Source organism: Pseudophryne corroboree, chromosome 9 (assembly GCF_028390025.1).
Source record: "Pseudophryne corroboree isolate aPseCor3 chromosome 9, aPseCor3.hap2, whole genome shotgun sequence".
NCBI classification, from domain to species: domain Eukaryota; kingdom Metazoa; phylum Chordata; class Amphibia; order Anura; family Myobatrachidae; genus Pseudophryne; species Pseudophryne corroboree.
The window spans coordinates 48,338,757-48,361,649 of NC_086452.1; the positions used below are offsets into that span (position 1 = coordinate 48,338,757).

The following is a 22,893-nucleotide window of genomic DNA, read 5'->3' on the forward strand; positions in this document are numbered from 1 at the left end:
ATCTTCTTTCTGAGGAGACTTTAGAGATCTTCTGGACAATTACCCCTGTACACCCCAGGTTAAAACTCTTAGAACTCACCAGCAGGTCTCTAGCCTATAATAGCCGCTTTTCCCATAAGGCCTGATGTGCCTACCGGTACTGGGATGCCACCAGGACTTACGCCACTGTTGGTAGTATGAGCTTAACCCTGAGTGACCTGAATCAATGCCGATAGGAAGGAGGACCCAAAAAAAGGGGAGAGGAGTAGCACAAAGCAAAAGATAAGAGAAAGAGAATAACACTACGGTGGCAGGGAAAATCTGAAGAGCCAAAGATATAAAGATGGGAAAGTCCCAGACGGAGACTAGGAGAGTGAAAGAAGAGGTAGAGCGTTTAGGGAGAAAGAGAGCACATTAAACAGGAACACTGCTGTGAACTATAGTAGGCAACCAGGCGAGGTATTCACAGGCTAGAATTATTACCAAGAGACAAGGGCTCCCGCTTCAACCAGGAACTATGACCAGCACAGAATGACAGGCAGGCTAAGAATATAAAGGAGCATGAACCAATCACAAACCTTAAACTGAGGGCGGGGCTGGCCAACAATGTAGCCTCTGGGCTTTCCGTTTAGCCAGCCGCCCTCCCTCCATACCCCCTATCCCCTCTGCATGCATACGCAGCCGGTTTAAAGGGCGTGCCGCAAGGCAAGTTTCCCCTGACTTGTGGCATGCTCCCGTGAGCAGACATTGCCAGGGCTGCTTCATGGCCCCAGCCCATCCTTGCTGACTGCATTACATGTAAACTAGGCTCAGGACACCCCAGTCCGAAGGACACCTTTAGCTATTACAAATGACTGAAAACAAAGTGACAAAAGTTCATTTCTATTTGAATACATATTCACTTTACCAAATGCCTATTTTGTTAGGATCACTGCGCATCTACCATGCAGAAAACCTGAAGTTATTAAACACACATACATTCTTTTACACTCAGTATATTATATATTTGCTGTCCATATAAGGAAAACGAAGTCTAATTGTAGACATTCTATAGTTTGCTTTATAAACACTCTCTACGAGGGAAAAGATAGCTGTGAACTCCCGCCCATGTCCGCTGCACCTCATTTTTTTACCAACACTTCCTAATTTTTCATTTTTACTAACTCTTGGTGTTGGCATTAATAGGACTCGGTAGCTTTGAAGAAACGCCAGAAGTCGATTCCATTTTTCCAGCAGTTCTGCCAAATCCTAGAAACACTAATTTTATCTGCTAATTTCCACTGCACGGTTATGAAACTTTGGTTCCCAAACAGTTTCCAAGATCACATAGCCCAGCATGTGTCTTTACAGGTTTCTCCCTACTTTGTAATCTAAAACCACCACTGCTTAAAGGGGGCCTATCACCATCTCGGTCTAGGATAAACTCTAAACAGCAGAACTCTTACACAGGTAATGAGGATGGGGGTCATTCCGAGTTGATCGTAGCTGTGCTAAATTTAGCACAGCTACGATCATGTTCCCTGACATGCGGGGGGACGCCCTGCACAGGGTTAGTCCGCCCTCGCATGTCAGTCCCCCCCCCCCGCAGAAGTGCAAAGACATCGCACAGCGGCGATGCCTTTGCACTTCAGGAGTAGCTCCCGGCCAGTGCAGCTTTAGCGTGCTGGCCGGGAGCTACTCCTCGCTCCCCGGCCCGCAGCGGCTGCTTATGACGTCACGCAGCCGCTGCAGCCCGCCCCCCGTTCGGTCCGGCCACGCCGCCGTTTCACCCCTCCCGCCCATCGATTGCCTCTGCCTGTCAATCAGGCAGAGGCGATCGCTGTCCTGCTACGGCCTTCGGCCGTCCGTCATGCAGGGACCCGTTCGCCCTGCTGCGTTAAAACGCAGCGAGCGAACGGGTCGGAATGACCCCCGATATATACTGAAATATTGTGATTTGCTATGTTTGTGAGGTGATATCAGAACTCATTTTAAAACCTGCGTCTCTTTTCAAGGCTGACTCTGACTGTGCGTCTCAATCATAACTGCGGCCCTGTTTGTACACACAGTGTAACGCATGTGCTAAACAAGCTTTTAAGGATTTGCAAAGCGGCACTGCGCTCCCTCTTGTAATGATGCGGATGGTACAGGAGGAACAAATGGATTACAGGTTACCTGTACTGTCCTGAGATGGTGATCAGTGGCATATCTGTAATGGGTGCAGGGTGTCCAGAGAAAATGTGCTGTGGGACCAGTGGGGCACACACCGCACATCCTTCACCCGTGTTCTTTAATACTTACCTCTCCAGAGTCCTGCACTGACAGTGGCAATAATACAAAAATCACTGGGAAAATGGCTGCTACACCATTTTCCCAGAAGCCTTTGCATGCTCAGTAGACCTGGCACAGTAACAAAATCTACATACTTGCGCCGCTCGCTAGAGAGGAGGGGACCCGTGTGCAGGGTCCGTCTCTTAAAACTCCCCTGATGGTGATAGTAACAATACCTTGCACTTCCTCTGTAGGGTAAGATATGGCTGCCGCCGGTGCAGAGGAGGAACTTGTGAGTGGCGGGCCCTGGTTCAAAAATATAATTTGGGCCCCCATCCTCCACTCCATCCCAAGTTCACAATATGCCACACGGCAATGGGTGACAGGGAGTGGCAGAGAGTGACAGCATGAGGCATGAGGGGACAGAGGTTGAAAAAGAGAGGCAGTGGGTGACAACAGGAGGCAAGGGGAGGCAGAGAGTGATAGCAGAATGCAGGGGGTGGCAGAGAGTGACAGAGGGAGGCAGTGGGTGACAGTGAGAGACAGTGCGTGACAGGGGCACAATGTCCTATGTGATGTGGAGAACAGGGGCATGTACCTTGGTGGGGGTTGGAACACAGCGGCCTCCGCTATGTCTGTGACAGGGTCCCCCACCCCTTGTACTAATGGCAGTTCCGCCTCTGCAGTGATACTTGGTGATGGTCACCGACTGAGGTACAGTAGCCTTTAGTGAATAGGAAAAAGACTCCATCTCAGGTGAAATAGATATTTTTGCTGGAGATAAGACTGGAAAAGCTTTCATAAATAAGCACCGTAAAAAAAACAGGTCACATTTACTTTCAGAAACTATCTGTGAGCTTGAAATGGTTGTTCCACCAAACAGTGATTGTATAGGACATGAAAAACATAGGTTACCACATGCTGTGAAATCTCTGCACCAGAGGTGCCCTTAAGTTTCAATTTACACACACAGGTTTCTAAAGTGTTACTGTTTACTTAGACTTTGCACAAGTTGTTAACAGCTGAGTGTGTAATTAGGGTAGAGCAATGCCATCCTACGCAATAACTCAGGAATACACTAATGCAAACCACAGCTACGAAACTGCTTCGGGTTTACGGGCTTTTAATTGAATCTCTGTGATAGTCTGTTCTGGCATTTATAACACATTATATAAAACCAGAGCCTTCAGTAATAGGGGAATTAGCTATATCATATGTCACATTGTAATAATTGTACAGATGCCAACATTTTAACACTTTTTCCAAACATATACATGTCACACACTGCACTCAGTCACACTGAATGGCAATTAATTAATCTGTGTCTCTCCAGCAGTTATTGGACTACAAGTCCCAGAGTACCCTACCAGAGTCTCCACAACCTAGGCACTGAGCAGGAATTGCATCATTGGGGAATAAGACAACACTCTTTCCTCTACCCCTTTATCGCATACAGCCCCAGGAACGTAGGCCCGGAGCCTCCCCTGTGTTTCCCATTTGGAAAAGACAGAGCCTTTTGAATGCGCCCTTTTAGCTTACACCAGGGACTGATTCACAAATAAAATATATTGTTTACTTTTATCTTATCACTGAGATTAAGGGGGAGATGTACTAAGCAGTGCTAAAAGTGGAGAAGTGAGCCAGTTGAGAAGTTGCTGATAAAGCTAAATATTTATCGTGTATATAACCCTTTATGAGGTCTAAGAACACTGTACGCTATCTACGTGAGAAGTACCGTAAGGGTACGCAAGTTGCGTATCGATCGCTTAGCCGTGATCGAGACGCTCAGGCGTCACGTTCACTCACGGCCAAGTGATCGCAGGCAGGCAGACTATTGGCTGTTGACTTATCGTAATGATTCGCTATAGCGTAGCGGCGCTCGGGACCACGAGGAGATCACCAGCGATGCAGACGCTCACAATGTTAAACCTTTATATCTATACTCTTAACAATGAAATACACAGTAAACCTTAATGTAGAGACAAAGTGTAAGTGCAACCTTGTGTAACCTGATTAACTACAAAGCTGTTTGAGCGTAACCGACGCTCAGAGAATACTTAATACTATAAAGAATACACAGATACCTGGGCTTAGGGTCCGAAACCTATTATGTGTATTATGACTATTATACTTGCAAAAGGAATCACAGTACAAAGCATACACTACAATATAACATAAACCAACTAACCAGATAACTACACGGGAAATACAATACAATACAATTCAAGTCTAATCAAGGAAAAATACGAGAGAAAGAGAAGAGAGGGAGAGAGAGAAATGGCTCACAGTAAGACAATATGATTACGGAGAGAACTTACGCACAAGGGGAACGATCGCATGCGCCTCGATATCCAGCTCCCGATTATCAGCAATGAGAACCGTTGAAGAGAGTGAAGTTGGATATGGTCGGCCTGCTATTTATGCCCCACACACAATACAATTCAATGGTCCCTACAATCTCATTGTTCATTGGACACAGGAATTCGGCTTCGCATTATAACAAAAGGTCATAGGTTGATTCATACAGGTGGGCTGTGACTATTTCCAACTGCTCAGGTGGGAGGGAAACTGGGTTTCCCGCCGCATGGGTAATAAAGTGCAAATAAAGTAAATGTTCATAAACTTCTTATGTCCATAACTATTCGCACGAGCGATTGATCTGCTTCAAACCAACACCGGAATATTTCTAATTAAATATTCTTCCGATGGATACTAAACACCACTGTATTACTCCTATCTGACCCTTCGTATCAAACAAAGAGGGATTCCTCTGTTCATAAACATTCTATATTAACCAAACTTTCAGAATCTATCAAAGGGACCATGATCTACAAAATACATTATTACTGAAAATATGTTACGATTGAGTCGCACGCTACAACCACATAAACTCTACCGTAAATACGCATACCATGCGCCTGCGGGTGCCCGCGACTGTGAGTATGCGCACGTACGGGAGAGCGTACGCATGCGCAGCACGGACCTGTGTGAGGTGCAAATATGGTAGTGTGCATAGAGATATTTTTCTGACTTTGACATTGCCCATGGCAACCAATCAGCATTGACGTAACATTTATAATTTGCATACTATAAAAGTATACAGAGTAGCTGATTGGTTGCCATGGGCAATTTCTCCACTGGCTCACTTCTCCACTTTTATCACTGCTAAGTACATCTCCCCCTAAAGTGTGCTGCTGTTTGGAAGGTTAGACGACGGACCATGTGTGTGGCCCCTGAAGTGTATCAGGTAGCCCAGCTTTGCATTAGACTATCGGTGGACATCATAGCAGTATCACAGAAGCACAGGAAGAAACACAATCTACACCCTTCAGCGGACCAAGAAAATTAGGGGGTGGTCGCAGACGGCCCGCGAGCCAACCTGATGGGCAGACATGATGTCTATCCTAACTTTAACACCCAACCACCCCCTGCTGACCATTCAGCGCCAGCAGGGCTGGCTAGGCAGGAGGGGAGGGTGTTAAACCTAGCCAGCAGTTTTATCACCCATAGGATACAGTTGTCTTGTAAAACAAAAAAGAATAAATAAAAATAAATACACTTTAAAAAAGCACACAACAAAAAAGCAATGGGCCGATAAACAGCAAGGCTCATGCATTGTGAGTTTTCAAGTGAAATGTTTAGTTAGGATGTTCTTGGGGGTGTGGTATAGAGCAGGGGTGGGGAACCTTTTTTCTACCGAGGGCCATTTGGATATTTATAAAATCCTTCGGGGGCCATACAAAAATTCTCAACTTAAAAAATTACCCTGCCCCCCAGTAGGTCTGCCCCTTAGAGGTACTGTGTGTGCGCGCCGGAGGTGCGCACGCGCCAAAAAATGGGTGTGGCCAGTTAAAATGGGACGTGATACACATATGCCCCCAATAGTGCGGTGCCAGATCCACAATTGCCCCCACAGTGCCAGGTATACAAATGCCCCCACAGTGCCAGGTATACAAATGCCCCTCACAGTGCCAGGTATACAAATGCCCCTCACAGTGCCAGGTATACAGATGCCCCCACAGTGCCAGGTATACAAATGCCCCTCACAGTGCCAGGTATACAGATGCCCCCACAGTGCCAGGTATACAGATGCCCCCACAGTGCCAGGTATACAGATGCCCCCACAGTGCCAGGTATACAAATGCACCTCACAGTGCCAGGTATACAAATGCCCCTCACAGTGCCAGGTATACAAATGTCCCCACAGTGCCAGGTATACAGATGCCCCCACAGTGCCAGGTATACAAATGCCCCCACAGTGCCAGGTATACAAATGCCCCCACAGTGCCAGGTATACAAATGCCCCCACAGTGCCAGGTATACAAATGCCCCTCACAGTGCCAGGCATACAAATGCCCCTCACAGTGCCAGGTATACAAATGTCCCCACAGTGCCAGCTATACAGATGCCCGATGCCCTCCCCCCTCCCCTCCGTGCTGCTTACCGTGGGACACGGAGAAGAGCGCGGCTGTCGTGTGGGAGCGGCGGCGTGTAGTACTTCAAACCAGCCGCCGGTTCGAGAGCCAATCAGAGCTCGCGGACCGGCAGCCGCGGCTCCTGATTGGCTGCCGGTCCGCGAGCTCTGATTGGCTCACGGACCGGCAGCTGGTTTGAAGTACTACACGCCGCCGCTCCCACTCGACAGCCGCGCTCTCCTCCGTCTCCCTGTTCTGACAGCTGAGACACGCTGCCGCCGGACTGAGCGGCAGCGTGTCTCACTGACATAAGCTGGTGGGCCGGACCAAATGGCTTCGCGGGCCGTATACGGCCCGCGGGCCGGAGGTTCCCCACCCCTGGTATAGAGGGTCGACCATGTCTAGGTTGACCACTATTGGTCGACTAACTAGGTCGACAGGGATTCTAGGTCAACAGGGTTTCTAGGTCGACATGTTGTAGGTCGACAGGTCAAAAGGTTGACATGAGTTTATTTTTTGGGGGGTGTCATTTTCTCCGTATAGTGACCGGGAACCCCAATTAATGCACAGTGTCCCCTCGCATGCTACCGCTGCGCTCGGCACAGGTTACTATTCCCAATCGTAGTTAACGTGGATCGCTTAGTATGAAAAAGTTCAAAAAAATAAAAAAAATTGTGAAAAACTCATGTCGACCTTTTGACCTGTCGACCTAGATACCCTGCCAACCTAGTTACTCTCGACTAGTGATGAGCGGGTTCGGTTCCTCGGAAACCGAACCCCCCCCGAACTTCACCCATTTTACACGGGTCCGAGGCATACTCGGATTCTCCCGTATGGCTCGGTTAACCCGAGCGCGCCCGAACGTCATCATCCCGCAGTCGGATTCTCGCGAGATTCGGATTCTATATAAGCAGCCGCGCGTCACCGCCATTTTTACTCATGCATTGGAAATGTTAGGGAGAGGACGTGGCTGGCGTCCTCTCCGTTTATTAATAATATTTGTGCTTATTGCTTAATTGTGGGGACTGGGGAGCAGCTGTATTATATAGGAGGAGTACAGTGCAGAGTTTTGCTGACAGTGACCACCAGTATACGTTGTCTGCCTGAAAAACACTCCATATCTGAGCTCAGTGTGCTGCATATATCTGTGCTCATACTGCTTAATTGTGGGGACTGGGGAGCAGCTGTATTATATAGGAGGAGTACAGTGCAGAGTTTTGCTGACAGTGACCACCAGTATATGTTGTCTGCCTGAAAAACACTCCATATCTGTGCTCAGTGTGCTGCATATATCTGTGCTCACACTGCTTTATTGTGGGCACTGGGGACCACCAGTATATTATATAGGAGGAGTACAGTGCAGAGTTTTGCTGACCAGTGACCACCAGTATACGTTGTCTGCCTGAAAAACACTCCATATCTGTGCTCAGTGTGCTGCATATATCTGCTCACACTGCTTAATTGTGGGGACTGGGGAGCAGCTGTATTATATAGGAGGAGTACAGTGCAGAGTTTTGCTGACAGTGACCACCAGTATACGTTGTCTGCCTGAAAAACACTCCATATCTGTGCTCAGTGTGCTGCATATATCTGTGCTCACACTGCTTAATTGTGGGGACTGGGGAGCAGCTGTATTATATAGGAGGAGTACAGTGCAGAGTTTTGGTGACAGTGACCACCAGTATACGTTGTCTGCCTGAAAAACACTCCATATCTGTGCTCAGTGTGCTGCATATATCTGTGCTCACACTGCTTAATTGTGGGGACTGGGGAGCAGCTGTATTATATAGGAGGAGTACAGTGCAGAGTTTTGCTGACAGTGACCACCAGTATACGTTGTCTGCCTGAAAAACACTCCATATCTGTGCTCAGTGTGCTGCATATATCTGTGCTCACACTGCTTTATTGTGGGCACTGGGGACCACCAGTATATTATATAGGAGGAGTACCATACTTGCCTACTTTTGAAAAGTAGTTTCAGGGAGATTGTCGGAGCGCCGTTGAGGGTGTGTGTCATGGTCAGCCAAAGGGGCGTGTCTAGCACCACCCATGGGCGTATTTATTTCCACTAAGGAGTGTGTCCTGCAGTGGCAGGTGAAACCTGCAGTACGAAGAGCAGCATACCACAAAGGGTCATGTAATATGTATATAGGGGGTCATTCCGAGTTGATCACACGTAGCAACTTTTTGCTGCCCATGCGATCAACTAGACGCCGCCTATGGGGGAGTGTTTTTTTGCATAGCAGGGCTGCGATCACTTGTGCAGCAATGCTATGCTAAAAAAGTTTTGTGCAGAACAAGACCAGCCCTGCAGTTACTTACCCTGTGCGATGGATCCAGCGATGAAGGTCCCAGATTTGACATCAGACATCCGCCCTCCAACTGCCTGGACACGCCTGCGTTCAGATCTCTATGCCAGGAAAATGGTGAGTAGACGCCAGTGACGTGCGGTGGGGTGAGGCAGGTGAGGCAGAGCCTTTCCTGTCATACTAACGTTTAAATCAGAATTTTGATTGAATAAAGTATATGAAAAATACTAATAATTTGTTTGAATTATCTTCTTTGCGTTATTCTAATAATTTTATATCCCAAACTCTGGAGTAAAAAGCCTATGGCAGGTGAGGCAGTGCCTCACCTACTTATCTTTTCGGCACATCTCTGAGCAAAACTCCCCAAATTTCCAGGAGTTTATACTGCAGAACTTGTGATAAATGCCCAGATGTACCCTTTGGCTTATATATTGCATGGAAATCTGGCTATGGAGCTAGCCAGTGCCTCCTGAGCCATTTAGCTCACCGCACGTCCCTGGTAGACGCCCCGGAACGCCTCCCCGCTGTCAATCTTCTTGCAAATGTGCTAGCGATTACTTTCTTTTTTATACTGGAAGCTGCAACGACGCCCGTGCACATTGCAGCCGCTGCGCATGCCAGTTCCCACCCGTTTGCACCGCAGTGATGAACCGCTGCGTGCGAACGGGTTGGAATGATCCCCATAGTGAGTAGGGTACAGAGGGTTATATACTATGTATATAGTGAGTAGGGTATTGCTCACCACTGTTAGGCGTACCTCGGCACGGACGCCCATTAATGCTGAACCGCACCTGCTGTGTATTGAACTGTGCACACAGCTAGCCTTGGATGGAGATAAATCCGACGGAGATAAAGTACCAGCCAATCGGCTCCTAACTGCCATGTCACAGGCTAGTTTTAAAAAATGACAGTTAGGAGTCGATTGGCTGGTACTTAGTAAATACACCCGTAAGGGCCTAATTCAGACTTGATCGCAACAGCAAAAATTTTCTCTAATGGGCGAAACCATGTACAGTGCAGGGGGGGCAGATATAACATGTGCAGAGAGAGTTAGATTTGGGTGGGGTGTGTTCAAACTGAAATCTAAATTGCAGTGTAAAAATAAAGCAGCCAGTATTTACATTGCATAGAAACAATATAACCCACCCAAATCTAACTCTCTCTGCACATGTTACATCTGCCCCACCTGCAGTGCACATGGTTTTGCCCATTAGAGAGAGAAAGATTTTGATTTTGCAATCAGGTCTGAATTAGGCCCTAAGTCACCTGTGCTCAAGCATGGCTATCCTTTAAACCTGGACAGGATGGTGGAGTATGTGAAGCTCTGGCCTACATTAAAAAAAAGCTACATCCAAATAAAAATACATTGAAAATGCAACACACATACATACATACATACATACATACATACATACATACATACATACATTGAAAAAGCCAGATCCACATAAAGATATGTTGCAAAAAGCCAGATCCACATAAAGATATGTTGCAAAAAGCCAGATCCACATAAAGATATGTTGCAAAAAGCCAGATCCACATAAAGATCTGTTGCAAAAAGCCAGATCCGCATAATACATTAAAAACATCAGATCCACTAAAAATACATTATAAAAAGCTAGGCCCACAAAAATACATTGAAAATACCACATTCACATAATACATTGAAAATATCCAGATCCACTGAAAATACCAGATTCACATAAAAATACATTTAAAAGTATCAGAGGTTGTGGGGTGATGGACTGTGACTGGTGGACAGAGGTTGTGGGGTTACGGACAGTGACTGGTGGACAGAGGTTGTGGGGTGATGGACTGTGACTGGTGGACAGAGGTTGTGGGGTGACGAACTGTGACTGGGGACAGAGGCTGTGGGGTGATGGACTGTGACTGGGGTATAGAGGTTGTGGGGTGACGGACTGTGACTGGTGGACAGAGGTTGTGGGGTGATGGACTGTGACTGGGGGACAGGGTTTGTGGGTGGTGGACTGTGACTGGGGGACAGAGGCTGTGGGGTGATGGACTGTAACTGGGGGATAGAGGTTGTGGGGTGACAGACTTTGACTGGTGGACAGAGGTTGTGGGGTGACGGACTGTGACTGGTGGACAGAGGTTGTGGGGTGATGGACTGTGACTGGGGGACAGAGTTTGTGGGTGGTGGACTGTGACTGGGGGACAGAGCCTGTGGGGTGATGGACTGTAACTGGGGGATAGAGGTTGTGGGTTGACAGACTTTGACTGGTGGACAGAGGTTGTGGGGTGACGGACTGTGACTGTGAGGCCGAGGTTTCTGTGGCCAGGGGACAGAGGTGACAATATTTCTGATTATGGGGCAGAGATTTTGGGGTGACGGACTCTGACTGGGCAAAGGGTGTGTAGTTATAAGCTGTGACCAGGGGACAGAGGAGTTGGGGGTGGCTGACTGGGGACAACGGACAGAAGGTATGAGTAGGGAAAGGAAGGTTGGGGACAAAATACAATAAAAAAGCTAATTCAATCACTCTCACAGACCAAAAATATAAATCACCCGTATTACCCTTGAGAAAGGAAGCAGGGGCTCAGGGTGACACACAGAGGTAGAGGGTGTACTGTGTGTAATACACGGGGGGAGGGTTTCGGGAGTATAGGGTATCACACACACACACCATGTGTCATACACGGAGGATTGGGGTACAGTGTGTCACAGAGGGGTACAAAATGCCATACACACAGAGATAGCGGGTACAGGGTAACAAACACTGGGGGGGCTTGGTGGGTACAAGGTGTCACACATACTGGGGTAGGGGGGTACAGGGTGAAATACACACAAAGGTAGTGGGTACAGGGTGTCACACACACAAACACGTAGGGGGGTATAGGGGGTCACACACACAGGTAGGTGGTACAGGGGGTCACACACGTAGGGGGTATAGAGGACCACACACACACACACACACACACACACACACACACACGTAGGGGGTACAGGGATCACACACAGAGGTAGGGGGTACAGGGAGTCACACACACAGGTAGGAGGTACAGGGGGTCACACACATAGGTAGGGGGTCACACACAAAGGTATGGGGTACAGGGGGTCAAACACAGGGATACCAGGTTACTCACCGCACTGTGTCCAATCAACATCAAGATGAGCTGCAAGGTGTCACTGAGGGAGGCCGTCGGACCCAGGTACAGGACGATGAGGAGGTCATAGGCAGGAGGATCTAGACAGGACACGGTGGCTGGCTGGCTGACAGCACAGTGTCCAAGGGAGAAGGAGCTGCTGAGTCTGGGTATGTGCAGCAGCCCTCCCCCAGGACAAGAGCCAGTCCAGTTAGCGTTAGAGGCAGCTTCTCCTTCTCCCCCCTCCTCCCTTCCGCACTGGCAGGCTTTACTATTGCTAGCTGCCCACCCGTTCTGGTGCTTTCCGCTGCTGCCGGCTCACATCAGCTTAATAAGCTGCCCGGCCAGCGGCCGCCTAAACGGAGCACTCCCTGCCGCTGCAGGCTCAGCTCAGCTGTGTGAGCTGTCCTGCCTTCTGCTGCCCGATCTCAGCTCAGACGGGCAGCGCAAATGCAGAGCCGCTGGCGGGTGAACCTGCCCCACAAATCACCACCAGAGCCTGACCCTGGGCACCCATACTCACTCCTTAGCTCCACGCTACGGTCCTGCCAATCAGTGAGCACAGCCCCGCCTCCCACCGTGACCGCAGCGTGCTACATGCTGTCAGGTTGAGCAATTCAGCATGTCGTGTCTTCACCCTGCGCAGGCTCTGTCACCTGCACTGCCGGAATAAAATGTGAAAAACCGGGAAGACCAGGGCGATTTGCGGGGCAGCGGGAGGCTCTGTTAAAAAACGGGAGTCTCCCGCTGAATGCGGGAGGGTAGGCAAGTATGAGGAGTACAGTGCAGAGTTTTGCTGACCAGTGACCACCAGTATACGTACGTTGTCTGCCTGAAAAATGCTCCATATCTGTGCTCAGTGTGCTTCATATATCTGTGCTCACACTGCTTTATTGTGGGGACTGCGGACCACCAGTATTATATAGGAGGAGTACAGTGCAGAGTTTTGCTGACAGTGACCACCAGTATACGTTGTCTGCCTGAAAAACACTCCATATCTGTGCTCAGTGTGCTGCATATATCTGTGCTCACACTGCTTTATTGTGGGGACTGCGGACCACCAGTATATTATATAGGAGGAGTACAGTGCAGAGTTTTGCTGACCAGTGACCACCAGTATACGTTGTCTGCCTGAAAAACACTCCATATCTGTGCTCAGTGTGCTACATATATCTGTGCTCACACTGCTTAATTGTGGGGACTGGGGAGCAGCTGTATTATATAGGAGGAGTACAGTGCAGAGTTTTGCTGACAGTGACCACCAGTATACGTTGTCTGCCTGAAAAACACTCCATATCTGTGCTCAGTGTGCTGCATATATCTGTGCTCACACTGCTTTATTGTGGGCACTGGGGACCACCAGTATATTATATAGGAGGAGTACAGTGCAGAGTTTTGCTGACAGTGACCACCAGTATATATAGCAGTACGGTACGGAAGGCCACTGCTCTACCTACCTCTGTGTCGTCAAGTATACTATCCATCCATACCTGTGGTGCATTTCAGTTGTGCGCAGTATATATAGTAGTAGGCCATTGCTATTGATACTGGCATATAATTCCACACATTAAAAAATGGAGAACAAAAATGTGGAGGTTAAAATAGGGAAAGATCAAGATCCACTTCCACCTCGTGCTGAAGCTGCTGCCACTAGTCATGGCCAAGACGATGAAATGCCATCAACGTCGTCTGCCAAGGCCGATGCCCAATGTCATAGTAGAGAGCATGTAAAATCCAAAAAACAAAAGTTCAGTAAAATGACCCAAAAATCAAAATTGAAAGCGTCTGATGAGAAGCGTAAACTTGCCAATATGCCATTTACGACACGGAGTGGCAAGGAACGGCTGAGGCCCTGGCCTATGTTCATGGCTAGTGGTTCAGATTCACATGAGGATGGAAGCACTCATCCTCTCGCTAGAAAAATGAAAAGACTTAAGCTGGCAAAAGCACAGCAAAGAACTGTGCGTTCTTCTAAATCACAAATCCCCAAGGAGAGTCCAATTGTGTCGGTTGCGATGCCTGACCTTCCCAACACTGGACGGGAAGAGCTTGCGCCTTCCACCATTTGCACGCCCCCTGCAAGTGCTGGAAGGAGCACCCGCAGTCCAGTTCCTGATAGTCAAATTGAAGATGTCACTGTTGAAGTACACCAGGATGAGGATATGGGTGTTGCTGGCGCTGGGGAGGAAATTGACAAGGAGGATTCTGATGGTGAGGTGGTTTGTTTAAGTCAGGCACCCGGGGAGACACCTGTTGTCCGTGGGACGAATATGGCCATTGACATGCCTGGTCAAAATACAAAATAAATCACCTCTTCGGTGTGGAATTATTTCAACACAAATGAGGACAACAGGTGTCAAGCCGTGTGTTGCCTTTGTCAAGCTGTAATAAGTAGGGGTAAGGACGTTAACCACCTAGGAACATCCTCCCTTATACGTCACCTGGTCCCCATTCATCAGAAGTCAGTGACAAGTTCAAAAACTTTGGATGACAGCGGAAGCAGTTCACTGACCACTAAATCCCTTCCTCTTGTAACCAAGCTCCTGCAAACCACACCACCAACTCCCTCAGTGTCAATTTTCACCTTACACAGGAAAGCCAATAGTCCTGCAGGCCATGTCACTGGCAAGTCTGACGAGTCCTCTCCTGCCTGGGATTCCTCCGATGCATCCTTGAGTGTAACGCCTACTGCTGCTGGCGCTGCTGTTGTTGCTGCTGGGAGTCGATCGTCATCCCAGAGGGGAAGTCGGAAGACCACTTGTACTACTTCCAGTAAGCAATTGACTGTCCAACAGTCCTTTGCTAGGAAGATGAAATATCACAGCAGTCATCCTGCTGCAAAGCGGATAACTCAGGTCTTGTCAGCCTGGGTGGTGAGAATCGTGGTTCCGGTATCCACCGTTAATTCAGAGGCAACTAGAGACTTGATTGAGGTACTGTGTCCCCGGTACCAAATACCATCTAGGTTCCATTTCTCTAGGCAGGCGATACCGAAAATGTACACAGACCTCAGAAAAAGAGTCACCAGTGTCCTAAAAAATGCAGTTGTACCCAATGTCCACTTAACCACGGACATGTGGACAGGTGGAGCAGGGCAGACTCAGGACTATATGACTGTGACAGCCCACTGGGTAGATGTATTGCCTCCCGCAACAAGAACAGCAGCGGCGGCACCAGTAGCAGCATCTCGCAAACGCTAACTAGTTCCTAGGCAGGCTACGCTTTGTATCACCGCTTTCCATAAGAGGCACACAGCTGACAACCTCTTACGGAAACTGAGGAACATCATCGCAGAATGGCTTACCCCAATTGGACTCTCCTGGGGATTTGTGACATCGGACAACGCCACCAATATTGTGCGTGCATTACATCTGGGCAAATTCCAGCACGTCCCATGTTTTGCACATACATTGAATTTGGTGGTGCAGAATAATTTAAAAAACGACAGGGGCGTGCAAGAGATGCTATCGGTGGCCCGAAGAATTGCAGGCCACTTTCGGCATTCAGCCACCGCGTGCCGAAGACTGGAGCACCACCAAACACTCCTGAACCTGCCCTGCCATCATCTGAAGCAAGAGGTGGTAAAGAGGTGGAATTCAACCCTCTATATGCTTCAGAGGATGGAGGAGCAGCAAAAGGCCATTCAAGCCTATACATCTGCCCACGATATAGGCAAAGGAGGGGGAATGCACCTGACTCAAGCGCAGTGGAGAATGATTTCAACGTTGTGCAAGGTTCTGCAACCCTTTGAACTTGCCACACGTGAAGTCAGTTCAGACACTGCCAGCCTGAGTCAGGTCATTCCCCTCATCAGGCTTTTGCAGAAGTAGCTGGAGACATTGAAGGAGGAGCTAAAACAGAGCGATTCCGCTAGGCATGTGGGACTTGTGGATGGAGCCCTTAATTCGCTTAACCAGGATTCACGGTTGGTCAATCTGTTGAAATCAGAGCACTACATTTTGGCCACCGTGCTCGATCCTAGATTTAAAACCTACGTTGTATCTCTCTTTCCGGGAGACACAAGTCTGCAGAGGTTCAAAGACATGCTGGTGAGAAAATTGTCAAGTCAAGCGGAACGTGACCCGTCAACAGCTCCTCCTTCACATTCTCCCGCAACTGGGGGTGCGAGGAAAAGGCTAAGAATTCCGAGCCCACCCGCTGGCGGTGATGCAGGGCAGTCTGGAGCGAGTGCTGACATCTGGTCCGGACTGAAGGACCTGGCAACGATTACTGACATGTCGTCTACTGTCACTGCATATGATTCTGTCACCATTGAAAGAATGGTGGAGGATTATATAAGTGACCGCATCCAAGTAGGCACGTCAGACAGTCCGTACGTATACTGGCAGGAAAAAGAGGCAATTTGGAGGCCCTTGCACAAACTGGCTGTATTTTACCTAAGTTGCCCACCCTTCAGTGTGTACTCCGAAAGAGTGTTTAGTGCAGCCACTCACCTTGTCAGCAATCGGCGTACGAGGTTACTTCCAGAAAATGTGGAGAAGATGATGTTCATCAAAATGAATTATAATCAATTCCTCCGTGGAGACATTCACCAGCAATTGCCTCCAGAAAGTACACAGGGACCTGAGATGGTGGATTCCAGTGGGGACGAATTAATAATCTGTGAGGAGGGGGATGTACACAGTGAAAGGGGTGAGGAATCGGAGGATGATGATGAGGTGGACATCTTGCCTCTGTAGAGCCAGTTGGTGCAAGGAGAGATTGGTTGCTTCTTTTTTGGTGGGGGCCCAAACCAACCAGTCATTTCAGTTACAGTCGTGTGGCAGACCCTGTCGCTGAAATGATGGGTTCGTTAAAGTGTGCATGTCCTGTTTATACAACATAAGGGTGGGTGGGAGGGCCCAAGGACAATTCCATCTTGCACCTCTTTTTTCTTTCATTTTTCTTTGCATCATGTGCTGTATGGGGACAATTTTTTTGAAGTGCCATCCTGCCTGACACTGCAGTGCCACTCCTAGATGGGCCAGGTGTTTGTGTCGGCCACTTGTGTCGCTTAGCTTAGTCACACAGCGACCTTGGTGCGCCTCTTTTTTTCTTTGCATCGTGTGCTGTTTGGGGACAATTTTTTTGAAGTGCCATCCTGTCTGACACTGCAGTTCCACTCCTAGATGGGCCAGGTGTTTGTGAGGGCCACTTGTGTCGCTTAGCTTAGTCACACACAGGGCCGGTGCTAGGGTGTTCGGCGCCCCCCTGCAAACTATAAATTTGCGCCCTCCCATATTCGCGCCGGGAAAAGGGGTGTGGGCTCACAAGTAAGGGGCATGGCCACACAATAGTACCCCCATTTAAAATTACGCCACTATGTAGCACAATCTTATTCCTCTTATACATAATGCCCCACCCATAATAGTAGCGTCATATGTAATGCACCGCAGTAGTAGTAGCATCCTTATACATAATGCTCCCCAGTAGTAGTAGCATCCTTATATGTAGTGCGCCCCCAGTAGTAGACGCGTCCTTATACGTAATGCCCCCCCAGTAGTAGAAGCGTCCTTATACGTAATTCCCCCCCTAGTAGTAGTATCGTCCTTATACGTAATGCCCCCCCAGTAGTAGTAGCGTCATTATGCGTAATGCCCCCCCAGTAGTAGTAGCGTCCTTATACGTAGTGCACCCCCAGTGGTAGAAGCGTCCTTGTACGTAATTCCCCCCTAGTAGTAGCGTTGTTTCACAAAATGCCCCCCCAGTAGTAGTAGCGTCCTTACATGTAATGCCCCCCCCCAGTAATACCGCCATTATACGTAATGCCCCCCCAGTACTACCATCCATAAAGTGCGCGTACACAGACATACCTCACACACACACACACACAATTCACACATATATACACACATACACACCCACCATATACACACACACCGTATGTATGCACACACACCCACCATATACACACACACACACACACACCACAATATATACAAACACACACTTCTCTCTCACCCTCTACTTACCTAAGCCAGTCTCCCTCGGTACAGCAGCCTGGTCCGTGTAGCTCCGCCCCCTTCCATCCCGTTTAGCTCCGCCCCTTCCATCCCGTTTAGCTCCGCCCCCTTCCGTCCCGTACACAGCCGCTGTCACACAGGTGAGGGGTGGGAGGAGGCTTTTCACGCTGCAGGCGCCGCTGCCAGTGACTGTCATACAGTGACAGACACAGCAGCAGCAGCAGGGGGGCCAGGACGGCGCAGCAGGGAAGGGATGCAGAGCATGGGGAGCGCCTCTCCGTCCCAGCGCCTCCCTGCACTGCATCCCTTCGCTGAGCGGGTAGTGCCGGGCCTGGTCACACAGCGACCTTGGTGCGCCTCTTTTTTTCTTTGCATCATGTGCTGTTTGGGGACAATTTTTTTGAAGTGCCATCCTGCCTGACACTGCAGTGCCACTCCTAGATGGGCCAGGTGTTTGTGTCGGCCACTTGTGTCGCTTAGCTTAGTCACACAGCGACCTTGGTGCGCCTCTTTTTTTCTTTGCATCATGTGCTGTTTGGGGACAATTTTTTTGAAGTGCCATCCTGTCTGACACTGCAGTGCCACTCCTAGATGGGCCAGGTGTTTGTGTCGGCCACTTGTGTCGCTTAGCTTAGTCGCACAGCGACCTTGATGCGCCTCTTTTTTTCTTTGCATCATGTGCTGTTTGGGGACAATTTTTTTGAAGTGCCATTCTGCCTGACACTGCAGTGCCACTCCTAGATGGGCAAGGTGTTTGTGTCGGCCACTTGTGTCGCTTAGCTTAGTCACAAAGCGACCTTGGTGCGCCTCTTTTTTTCTTTGCATCATGTGCTGTTTGGGGACAATTTTTTTGAAGTGCCATCCTGCCTGACACTGCAGTGCCACTCCTAGATGGGCCAGGTGTTTGTGTCGGCCACTTGTGTCGCTTAGCTTAGCCACACAGCAACCTTGGTGCGCCTCTTTTTTTCTTTGCATCATGTGCTGTTTGGGGACAATTTTTTTGAAGTGCCATCCTGCCTGACACTGCAGTGCCACTCCTAGATGGGCCAGGTGTTTGTGTTGGCCACTTATGTCGCTTAGCTTAGTCACACAGCGACCTTGGTGCGCCTCTTTTTTTCTTTGCATCATGTGCTGTTTGGGGACACTTTTTTTGAAGTGCCATCCTGCCTGACACTGCAGTGCCACTCCTAGATGGGCCAGGTGTTTGTGTCGGCCACTTGTGTCGCTCAGCTTAGTCACACAGCGACCTTGGTGCGCCTCTTTTCTTCTTTGCATCATGTGCTGTTTGGGGACAATTTTTTTGAAGTGCCATCCTGCCTGACACTGCAGTGCCACTCCTAGATGGGCCAGGTGTTTGTGTCGGCCACTTGTGTCGCTTAGCTTAGTCACACAGCGACCTTGATGCGCCTCTTTTTTTCTTTGCATCATGTGCTGTTTGGGGGCAATTTTTTTTGAAGTGCCATTCTGCCTGACACTGCAGTGCCACTCCTAGATGGGCAAGGTGTTTGTGTCGGCCACTTGTGTCGCTTAGCTTAGTCACAAAGCGACCTTGGTGCGCCTCTTTTTTTTCTTTGCATCATGTGCTGTTTGGGGACAATTTTTTTGAAGTGCCATTCTGCCTGACACTGCAGTGCCACTCCTAGATGGGCAAGGTGTTTGTGTCGGCCACTTGTGTCGCTTAGCTTAGTCACACAGCGACCTTGGTGCGCCTCTTTTTTTCTTTGCATCATGTGCTGTTTGGGGACAATTTTTTTGAAGTGCCATCCTGTCTGACACTGCAGTGCCACTCCTAGATGGGCCAGGTGTTTGTGTCGGCCACTTGTGTCGCTTAGCTTAGTCACACAGCGACCTTGGTGCGCCTCTTTTTTTCTTTGCATCATGTGCTGTTTGGGGACAATTTTTTTGAAGTGCCATCCTGCCTGACACTGCAGTTCCACTCCTAGATGGGCCAGGTGTTTGTGTCGGCCACTTGTGTCGCTTAGCTTAGTCACACAGCGACCTTGGTGCGCCTCTTTTTTTCTTTGCATCATGTGCTGTTTGGGGACACTTTTTTTGAAGTGCCATCCTGCCTGACACTGCAGTGCCACTCCTAGATGGGACAGGTGTTTGTGTCGGCCACTTGTGTCGCTCAGCTTAGTCACACAGCAACCTTGGTGCGCCTCTTTTTTTCTTTGCATCATGTGCTGTTTGGGGACAATTTTTTTGAAGTGCCATCCTGTCTGACACTGCAGTGCCACTCCTAGATGGGCCAGGTGTTTGTGTCGGCCACTTATGTCGCTTAGCTTAGTCACACAGCGACCTTGGTGCGCCTCTTTATTCTTTGCATCATGTGCTGTTTGGGGACAATTTTTTTGAAGTGCCATCCTGTCTGACACTGCAGTGCCACTCCTAGATGGGCCAGGTGTTTGTGTCGGCCACTTGTGTCGCTCAGCTTAGTCACACAGCGACCTTGGTGCGCCTCTTTTTTTCTTTGCATCATGTGCTGTTTGGGGACAATTTTTTTGAAGTGCCATCCTGTCTGACACTGCAGTGCCACTCCTAGATGGGCCAGGTGTTTGTGTCGGCCACTTATGTCGCTTAGCTTAGTCACACAGCGACCTTGGTGCGCCTCTTTTTTTCTTTGCATCATGTGCTGTTTGGGGACAATTTTTTTGAAGTGCCATCCTGCCTGACACTGCAGTGCCACTCCTAGATGGGCAAGGTGTTTGTGTCGGCCACTTATGTCGCTTAGCTTAGTCACACAGCGACCTGGGTGCGCCTCTTTTTTTCTTTGCATCATGTGCTGTTTGGGGACTATTTTTTTGAAGTGCCATCCTGCCTGACACTGCAGTGCCACTCCTAGATGGGCCAGGTGTTTGTGTCGGCCACTTGTGTCGCTTAACTTAGCCATCCAGCGACCTTGGTGCACCTCTTTTTTTCTTTGCATCATGTGCTGTTTGGGGACTATTTTTTTGAAGTGCCATCCTGTCTGACACTGCAGTGCCACTCCTAGATGGGCCAAGTGTTTGTGTCGGCCACTTGTGTCGCTTAGCCATCCAGCGACCTCGGTGCAAATTTTAGGACTAAAAATAATATTGTGAGGTGTGAGGTGTTCAGAATAGACTGGAAATGAGTGGAAATTATGGTTATTGAGGTTAATAATACTATGGGATCAAAATGACCCCCAAATTCTATGATTTAAGCTGTTTTTGAGGGTTTTTTGTAAAAAAACACCCGCATCCAAAACACACCCGAATCCGACAAAAAAATTCAGGGAGGTTTTGCCAAAACGCGTCCGAATCCAAAACACGGCAGCGGAACCGAATCCAAAACCAAAGCACAAAACCCGAAAAATTTCCGGTGCACATCACTACTCTCGACCAATAGTGGTCGACCTAAACATTGTCGACCTAGAGACCGGATACCGTTCTTGAGAACTGGGTATTTGCATGTATCACCACAGTTGTATGTGGGGTCAAGCGGTACACAAGACATAGTGAATGGGGGAGGAAGCCAGCAAGATCATGCAGTGCCACTATGGGAAAATGGCCGCTGCACACATGACTCCAACTTCATCGGTTGGGTCACTGTGGGCAGCGTGCCAGTGCCAGGCACGAACAGAAGGCTGGTATGTGGCAGGGGATGTGAGGGAATAAGTGCCTACATGGTAGACAGAGGCCTACACGGTAGGCAGAGCTTGCCCCAACATGATGGCAAAATGTCAGAATTAGTAAGAGAAGCCTTGTTCACCGCTTCACTCTCCTTCTCTCTGTGTTATGGAAAATAAAGTTGTGACCAGATTAAGAACCACATGGCTTAGTTGCCTACCCTCTCGGATCCTGCAGGAGAGTCCCATTTGAAGCTCCTATCTCCCACTGCCCTATATTATCAATAAAATCTCCCGATTCTTTGGCCTTTTCACTGCAGCCAGAGTTCCAACAAGGAATTTCTGGGCAAGGACAGCGATTTGCTGCAGTCACTAGCCTGACTTCTGTTCAGGATCATCAGCCTCTGCTGTCGACTAACAGCAAAACCTTGTAGGACCTCTGGCTGGCAGTAAAGAATACAGTTTGCATGACCCCTGTGATCGGCTTCTTCTATCAGCATCTGCTGCTGATAGTGTGCGTGAGCTGTGGAATGTTTTATTAGTAATCTTTAGTTAAACACACAAAAAGGACAATACGAAAAAGGTTTACAATTTGTTTTCTACCAAGAGATGATCATTAAAGTAAGAATTCACACATGGTTAAATTGCTAGTTCCATGTGGGTGTGTACACTATCAGCCCCTATGTCTCCATAAATACGTTAAAATAGAAAAATTGTGCCATTTTGTAAAGACAATAGAAATAAAACTTTAACAGTTATAATTTATGGGTCACCATCGTGCTGCCATTATGATGGGCCTATTTTTATGTGGAGGCCTGGAGCTGGAGCTACATCTGCCTTGTTGTTAATCTGGCCCTGTCTGTGACCAGTTGTTTGCCCAATACATATCTCTGTGTGCTTCTTAGTAGTAAGCGGTGCGCCAGTTAGTCAGCCCCTACCCCTTAGTGTACCCTTAGTAAATAGACCTCTTAGTAAGAGACCATTGGTGTTTATGGCAATTTAAGACAGCTGATGCCTTTATTACTCTTAAATACAAAATGAATCAACTCTTCTGTCCTGTAAAGAATTAAGTTACTTGCTAAGGAAGCCCATGTTTCATGTTAAATAAGGAGAATAATTGGGAAAACTGATATCCAGCAGAGCTTGTATAAATCAAACGATGTTCAGATGATACTAATAGGAATCACGTGAATCACATCTGACAGCAATGAAGATGTTTACGGTGGGGAGCATTAGAAAGCAGCCGCAAACAATCTCTTGTTTGACAGTTACACAGAGAAGCGGCT

The 22,893-nt window shown here is 48.5% G+C and overlaps 1 long non-coding RNA gene across 1 annotated transcript in view; it reads right to left on the reverse strand.

Annotated features, from left to right (window-relative positions):
* LOC134956659 (uncharacterized) overlaps positions 1 to 12,589 on the reverse strand; it is a 141,559-nt gene extending 128,970 nt beyond the window's left edge. Inside the window, exon 1 of the long non-coding RNA XR_010186065.1 lies at positions 12,059 to 12,589. This is a non-coding gene — a long non-coding RNA (uncharacterized LOC134956659). The remainder of the gene's footprint in view (positions 1 to 12,058) is intronic.
* Between the last annotated feature and the right edge of the window lie 10,304 nt (positions 12,590 to 22,893).